Here is a 7849-nt window from a genome sequence, read left to right as displayed (position 1 = left end):
CCCTGGAAAAAACACCTGGTTGATACGACAGGGTCACAGATCATTTTCTTGAGAAGAATGGAGGGTAGAATTTACGTTTAAATATATAATCCAATTTATGATGAAGGCTGGAAAAAATGAGCTTCCCCTCCTTGACTTGACCAGCAATCAATTTTACTGTAAAATAACAGATTTTCAAAGTAAAAATTTTAGATCCTAAAATAAAGGAGTAATAGCTGTGATGTTTTGGTGGCTTTAAATTTTTATGTTAGCCATAAGTTCTGACAATTCTTGGTCTGGATGTTTTCACTACTACTCTGACTTCTCACAAACGAGAAACCAAGCGATTAATGTGGAATAACATTAATTTTTTTTGTTATCCATGAGTTCCCACAAATTTTGTTCCGTATGTTTTTGGTACCTGTCTGACTACTTACAAAAAAATTCAAGAAATTTTATTTTAGAAAGAAGAGATTTTCAAAGTTTAAAGTCTTACACTATAGAATTGAAGGAGTAATATCTCTGATGATTTGGTGGCTTTCTTTTTTTTTCTTTTTTTTTTTTTTCTTTTTCCCCCTTGTCCTGTTCATTGTCACAACAACAGAATTATGGTCTGGCTACCGTATTGTGCAGAACACATTTGCTTTTTCCAAAAGGGAGCCGTTAGTGTATAAGGCTCCCTTTGAGTGTTAAAATTGTACTCTTTATTACTGTTTTTGGATATATATTTTATACATATATATACATACACACACATACGTATATATGCACACACACACACACACACACACACACACACACATATATATATATATATATATATATATATATATATATATATATATATATACACACATACGCATACATGTATCCATACAGTTTCCCTCCCGTATATTGCCAAGTTTGAAGATTACTGCTTAACCAGAACAAGGTGATATCAGGAAAGAAACAGTGATAAAGGGAAAGAGTGTAGAGAAGAGACTAGACAGAGGGGGAGAGAGAGACAACAAAACAACAGTAGAGAGCAACCACAACAACTGAACAAATGACTACAGACAGGAGAAATAAACAACCAGCTACTGAGCCTGAAAAGAGGCAGTATCCTGAGGTCTTTGACATCATAATCACAAGAAGCACCTGTGGAGAAATGAACTGGAGAAATCATGAGTAGCAGTGAGCACAACAACGACAATTGTAAAAAGGTACATATACGTATATAGAAATATACACAGAAGCATATACTCACCTACACATATAGGGGTACAGGTGGCAGTACAGAATATTGGGTTTGATTTAGGTCAGGTGATCATGCCAAGGTGTGATCATGCAGATGTGGCCCCGCTGTTCCCAGAGGCCAAACACGCACTGAGACAGCCCTCATATCCGGGCATCTAGCAGCCACAACAGAGCACAGGGCCCAGACAGACCACCACGGAGACAGCAGCACGCCAACCCAGGAGGAGGCAAGGAGGGGGCGTCCCCCGACACTGCGGAGGGAGGACCCCAGGGGGCCAGGGACTGAGGCCTACAGGCCCCGCTAGACGCAGGGCCCCCGATCGAGTGCAGGGGGTAGGACCCAGGGTCACCTGTGCCCAAGGGCCACTCACCCCCGAGGAGGGAGGGTTCGGCCAGGTACCCGGGAGGAGGGACCCAGCCCAGGCCACCACCCATCACGAGTCGGTGCCAGCCCCCAGCGCACCCGGCCAGACACCGGAGACCACAGAAGTCCTCTCCCCAAAAACCCAGTGTCCCCCTTACACAACCCCCTGTCCCAACCCACCCCTATCCCCCTCTCATCTGTACCCCAGCTCACCAGCCCTCCACTGGGACCCTGACACCCGCACATAAACATTCTGTCCATCCATACCCATACGTTGACACAACAGCACAACGACACCACAGCACCACAAAACGACCACACAACAACATCACAACACGGCAGCACCATATCACAACACACCTTTGGAGCCTCCAGCCACTCAGGTGGTGAAATACCCCTCCTTTTCCTCCTCACTCACCAAAAAATAAAAAAAAAAATTAAAATTTTTTTTTAAAAAGGATTAAATAAATAAATAAATAAATGAATAAGTAAATATGTAAATATAAAGCCATGGGCATCCCCCGGGGCGCCGCAGGATCCCCGCTGTGCCACTTGCCCAGAACCCAAGGCAGCAGATCCCTTTTTTACCCCATGCCCCAGGGGGCACTGTAGAAACAGGGGTGTGAGAAGAGCTCCCTACCCCACCTCTGATTTGGTGGCTTTCAATTTTTTTGTTATCCATAGTTCTGACAATTCTTGGTCTGTACGTTTTCAGTACCACTCTGACTTCTCATAGACTCAATCAATTTTACTGAAGAAAGACAGAGATTTTTTAAAGTTTAAAGTCTTACATTTTAAAATGGAGTAATATCTCTGGTGTTTGGGTTGGCTTTTAATTTTTATTATTATTATTTTTTTCTTTTTTTTTGTTATCCATAAGTTCCTACAATTCTTGGTCTGTATGTTTTCAGAGCCACTCTGACTTCTCACCATAGAATGGAACTTATTGTCAATGTAACAAGTACAACGAAATTGAAGTCGCAGCAGCAATCAAGAAAACAAAAGTAAGAAAGTGCAAAAAGGTCCATAAGAAAAAAGATTATGATAGCTTGTCTATCATTCTCCAGTTCAGCCAGCCTCCACCTCCACACGGTCCGGACTGAGCTTCTTTCAGTCATGCTCCATCTCTGTCTTCTGTATCCTGTCTACTCAGGTGAAGCTCTTCCAACATGGCGTTGGTGTCTGATGTTAGCTTCGTTAGCCATGTCTGTGAATAGCATGATGCTACTCTGCCCTCTGGAATTCCCTCTATTGCTGGGTTAGCATGGATAGTTTGTCCAGCTTATTGGAGATAGATCTTACATATCCAATAACGATGGATCCAACAGGTCTATGTCTCAAACAGGTCCATGTCGTCACTTCTTAGTTCACACCTGAGAACCATCACGTCGTCCTCACCTCCTACTCCTCACCTTGTAGGAAGACATCGGGCCTTACACCAGTTAGCGTTGACATGCTACAGGCTGCAAACAGCTGAGTTCACATGTAAACAATGCAGCCATGGTTACATGTAGGATCCCCAGACAAACACAGGAGCAAAAGTTGTAAAAATATCACTAAGCCACAAAAAGTTTGGTGTCCATGACCAACAAATGAGTCACACAAAGTAATGATCCACTCCAAATACAAAGATTACAAAATAAGAGACGAAAAAATTACTAGAAACGGACAGGAAAGAGAGAGCTTCTGCAAAGGCAGCCATAACCAACAGAGCGGCGCCTAGCAATAGGTTGTATTTTGTTATCTATATTTATCTTATTTGTGTTAACTGAAACATATTCCTACCTGTACAATAATATATTTCTTCATTGCTGCTCTGGGTGCTCCATAAAACCCTATTCAGTGTTACTACAAGCTTAATCTTTATGATTAGACTTTTAAGACTTTAGTCTGACATGTGAACTGCAGGTGTCTTGCCGCCCTGCTCTTGCACTCCATGAACACTGCTCAAACAGGGTGTATATCAGTGTATCATGGCTGACGACCTCAACACCTTCTACTGCAGATTCGAAAGGGACCACTTCACACCTGCCCCTCTCCTCTCTGCAGTCACTCTGCCCCCCCTGCCACCACCCACTGACACTGAGCCCCTCATCTCAACTCCATCTCACCCCCGGGGCTCCAGCACACCCACCCCCCAAACCCTCCAAGTGAGCGAGGAGGAAGTGACCCGGCTGCTGCAGGGACAAAAAAACAGGAAAGCTCCAGGCCCTGACGGGGTTTCCCACTCCTGTCTGCGAGCCTGTGCAGACCAGCTAGCTCCTGTCTTCACCCAGCTCTTCAACCGGTCCCTGGAGCTGGGGTGGTCCCCTCCTGCTTCAAGCGCTCCACCATCATCCCTGTCCCCAAGAAACCCTACATCTCAGGACTAAATGACTACAGGCCTGTCGTGCTGACATCTGTGGTCATGAAGACCTTTGAGCGGCTGGTGTTGGCCCACCTGAAGACCCTCACAAAGGACCTGCTGGACCCCCTGCAGTTTGCCTACGGGGCAAACAGATCAGTGGACGACGCTGTCAACTTGGGGCTGCATTACATCCTGCAGCACCTGGATCATCCTGGGACCTATGCCGTGTCCTTTTTGTGGACTTCAGCTCGGCCTTCAACACTGTGGTCCCCCCCTCCCTCTGCTCCAAACTGGCCCAGCTCACTGTGCCTCCTGCACTCTGTCAGTGGATCTACAGCTTTCTGACTGACAGAAGTCAGCAGGTGAGGCTGGGGCAGGCCATTTCGGACATTTGGACCACCAGCACAGGGACTCCCCAAGGATGTGTCCTGTCTCCACTACTCTTCTCCCTCTACACCAATGAGTGCACCTCCACAGACGCCTCTGTGAAGCTGCTGAAATTTGCAGACGACACCACCATCATCGGTCTCATCCAGGACGGTGATGAGACTGCTTACAGACAGCAAGTGGATCAGCTGGTGCTCTGGTGTAGTCAGAATAACCTGGAGCTGAACTCGCTCAAGGCGGTGGAGATGATAGTGGACTTTAGGAGACATCCCCCCGCCCGGTCCTCAACAGCCCGGTGTCCATTGTGGAGCACTTCACATTCCTGGGCACGATCATCACGCAGGATCTGAAGTGGGAGCAGAACATCAGCTCCATCCTCAAGAAGGCTCAGCAGCGGATGTACTTCCTGCGCCTCCTGAGGAGACATGGACTGCCCCCTGAGCTGCTGCTGCAGTTCTACACTGCAGTCATCGAGTCCGTTCTGTGCTCCTCCATCACTGTGTGGTTTGGAGCTGCCACCAGGCAGGACCGATTCAGACTGCAGCGCACTGTGAGGACTGCTGAGCGCATCATTGGTGTCCCCCTGCCCTCCATCCAGGACCTCTACTGCTCTAGGACTCAGAGGAGAGCAGGAAACATTGTGAGGGACTCCACTCACCCTGCTTACGGACTCTTTGAACTGCTCCGGCAAGCGCCTCAGAGCTCTGCGGACCAGGACAAGCCGGCACAGGAGTAGTTTCTATCCGTCTGCAGTCTCCATATTAAATAATAAAAGCTGTTACTAACACTGGCACCTTTTTAGAACAGTTTATAGCTGCACTACGGACCGCACAGTTGCACTTTTCCAACTTCAATTGTAAATATCCCAGTATTCTGTAAATATTTCTGATGCACATTTTATCCCAGCCCTTTTCTACACCCACATCTTTTTATTTATCTATTGTTTATTGTCATGTTTATGTGTCATGTTTGTGTGTACCTCTTGTGCTCGAGACAACAACTGCCGGAGTCAAATTCCTTGTATGTGTTGCATACTTGGCAATAAAAACAGATTCTGATTCTGATTCTGAATCAGTACAGCACGCACAGTGCAACCTTTTCTCAGAACAGTACTCAATTTGTTAATTGATCAAGGGCGCCATCTAGCGACCATATTTAACTCATACACTTATCTAACAGCAAACACAGGAAAAGATACAAATCAGTGTCATCTTATAATGCTTTTAATATTTTGTCATACACAAGTTCGTTTCGCTCCAAAAATTATTTTGGTTCAAACAAACAATGTGATTCAGGTTAATTTGAAAAATCTAAAATTTGTTTTAATGTCATCACTATTAGGAGGATCACTGTGCAGAAATTCAGATCACCTATCATTGTTCTCCTTCGCTTTTTCCTGCAGTAGCTGTCACACTCGACAACCAACACATGAAAAAAACAAAAGCAACTGTGTTTAAATTATAGGTCATTTCTGGGTGTTTCTGGCTCTGCAAAGCATGTTGGTACATTACCACGACTCTGCGATGCAGGTACAAGAGAACTGTGGAATCATTATGCGTCTATGAAATAATAACCTGTTCGGTGCTGTTTTGGCATCCAGCATATTATTGTTGTGCTTTCTACGATCATTGCACCTTTCTGCATTCTCTGTCCTCTTTAGCTTTTTCCTGCAAAAGCTGTGATATTTGACCCCCAAGACATGAGAAACTTTCAAAGTTAAGGGGAAGACAATCGCGAATGAGTGTACCTGCAGTTTAAAGTTTGATTTAAATTATATGTCATTAATAGGTTTTTCTGGCTAAGGCAAAGTGTTTTAGTGCTTAACCGGGATTCTATGATGCAGGTACACGAGAACTGTGCAAATCAATCGTGCTTTTGTGACACAATCACTGAAATGAATAATTCCGAATACACTTCGAGTGTCGTGAGCCTTTTCGGGTTTGTTTTTGAATGCAGCATGTTATTGTGTTTTTCGGGGTGTTTGTCGCTCTACAGAGCGTTTGGGGTCATTATAATGACTCTTTGATGCAGGTACAAGAACAACTGTGGAATCATTATGCTTTTGTGACACTAATACTGAAATTATAAAAACAGAGTACAAAAACATGTAATTCCGTGTCCTGAGCATTTTCTGTGCTGTTTTGGCATCCAGCATGTTATTGTAGTGCTTTCTACGATCATTGCACCTTTCTGCGTTCTCTTTCCGCTTAGGCTTTTTCCTGCAAATACTGTGATATTTGACCCCAGAAACGCGAGGAACTTTCCAATTCAAGGGAAGAAAAGTATGAATAAGAGTTTACAGTTTGATTTAAATAATAACATTTTTATGTTTTTCTCGATAAAGCAAAGCGCTTTTGGTGCTAAACCACGACTCTATGATACATGGGAACTGTAAAACAATTGTGCTTTTGTCACACACCTACTGAAATGATAAATCAGAGTACTTCTCCCGTTTCCTGAGCCTTTTTTGTACTGATTTGTCTTATTTAGCATGTTTTCTAGTCTTTTTGGTGTTTCTCTCCCCGCAAAGCGTTTTGGTTCATTACAGTGACTCTCTGATGCAGATTCAAGAAAGACCGAGGAATTATTATGCTTTTGTGACACTAATACTGAAATTATAAAAACAGAGTACAAAAACATGTAATTCCGTGTCCTGAGCATTTTCTGTGCTGTTTTGGCATCCAGCATGTTATTGTAGTGCTTTCTACGATCATTGCACCTTTCTGCGTTCTCTTTCCGCTTAGGCTTTTTCCTGCAAATACTGTGATATTTGACCCCAGAAACGCGAGGAACTTTCCAATTCAAGGGAAGAAAAGTATGAATAAGAGTTTACAGTTTGATTTAAATAATAACATTTTTATGTTTTTCTCGATAAAGCAAAGCGCTTTTGGTGCTAAACCACGACTCTATGATACATGGGAACTGTAAAACAATTGTGCTTTTGTCACACACCTACTGAAATGATAAATCAGAGTACTTCTCCCGTTTCCTGAGCCTTTTTTGTACTGATTTGTCTTATTTAGCATGTTTTCTAGTCTTTTTGGTGTTTCTCTCCCCGCAAAGCGTTTTGGTTCATTACAGTGACTCTCTGATGCAGATTCAAGAAAGACCGAGGAATTATTATGCTTTTGTGGCACTAATCCTGAAATGAGCAAAACACAGTGCAAATACATGTAATTCGGTGTCCTGAGCCTTTTTCTTTGCTGTTTTGGCATCCAGCATGCGATTGAAGTGCTTTCTATGATCATTGCAAATTTCTGCATTCTCTGTGCTCTTACGCTTTTTCCTGCAAATACTGTGATATTTGACCCCCAAAACGCGAGAAACTTTCAAATTCAAGGGAAGACAAATGCGAATAAGAGTTAACAGTTTGATTAAAAATAATAGGTCATTTTCATGTTTTCCTCGCTGAAGCAAAGCGCTTTTGGTGCTAAACCACGACTCTATGCAGGTAGATGGGAACTGTAAAACAATTGTGCTTTTGTGACACTATGACTGAAATGATAAATCAGAGTACACTCCGTTTCCTGAGCCTT

This window comes from Halichoeres trimaculatus, unplaced genomic scaffold, assembly GCF_033239565.1.
Source record: "Halichoeres trimaculatus isolate MK-OKI-2021-1 unplaced genomic scaffold, fHalTri1.1 fHalTri1_scaffold_42, whole genome shotgun sequence".
Classification (NCBI taxonomy): Eukaryota; Metazoa; Chordata; class Actinopteri; order Labriformes; family Labridae; genus Halichoeres; species Halichoeres trimaculatus.
This window is presented reverse-complemented; position numbering follows the sequence as displayed.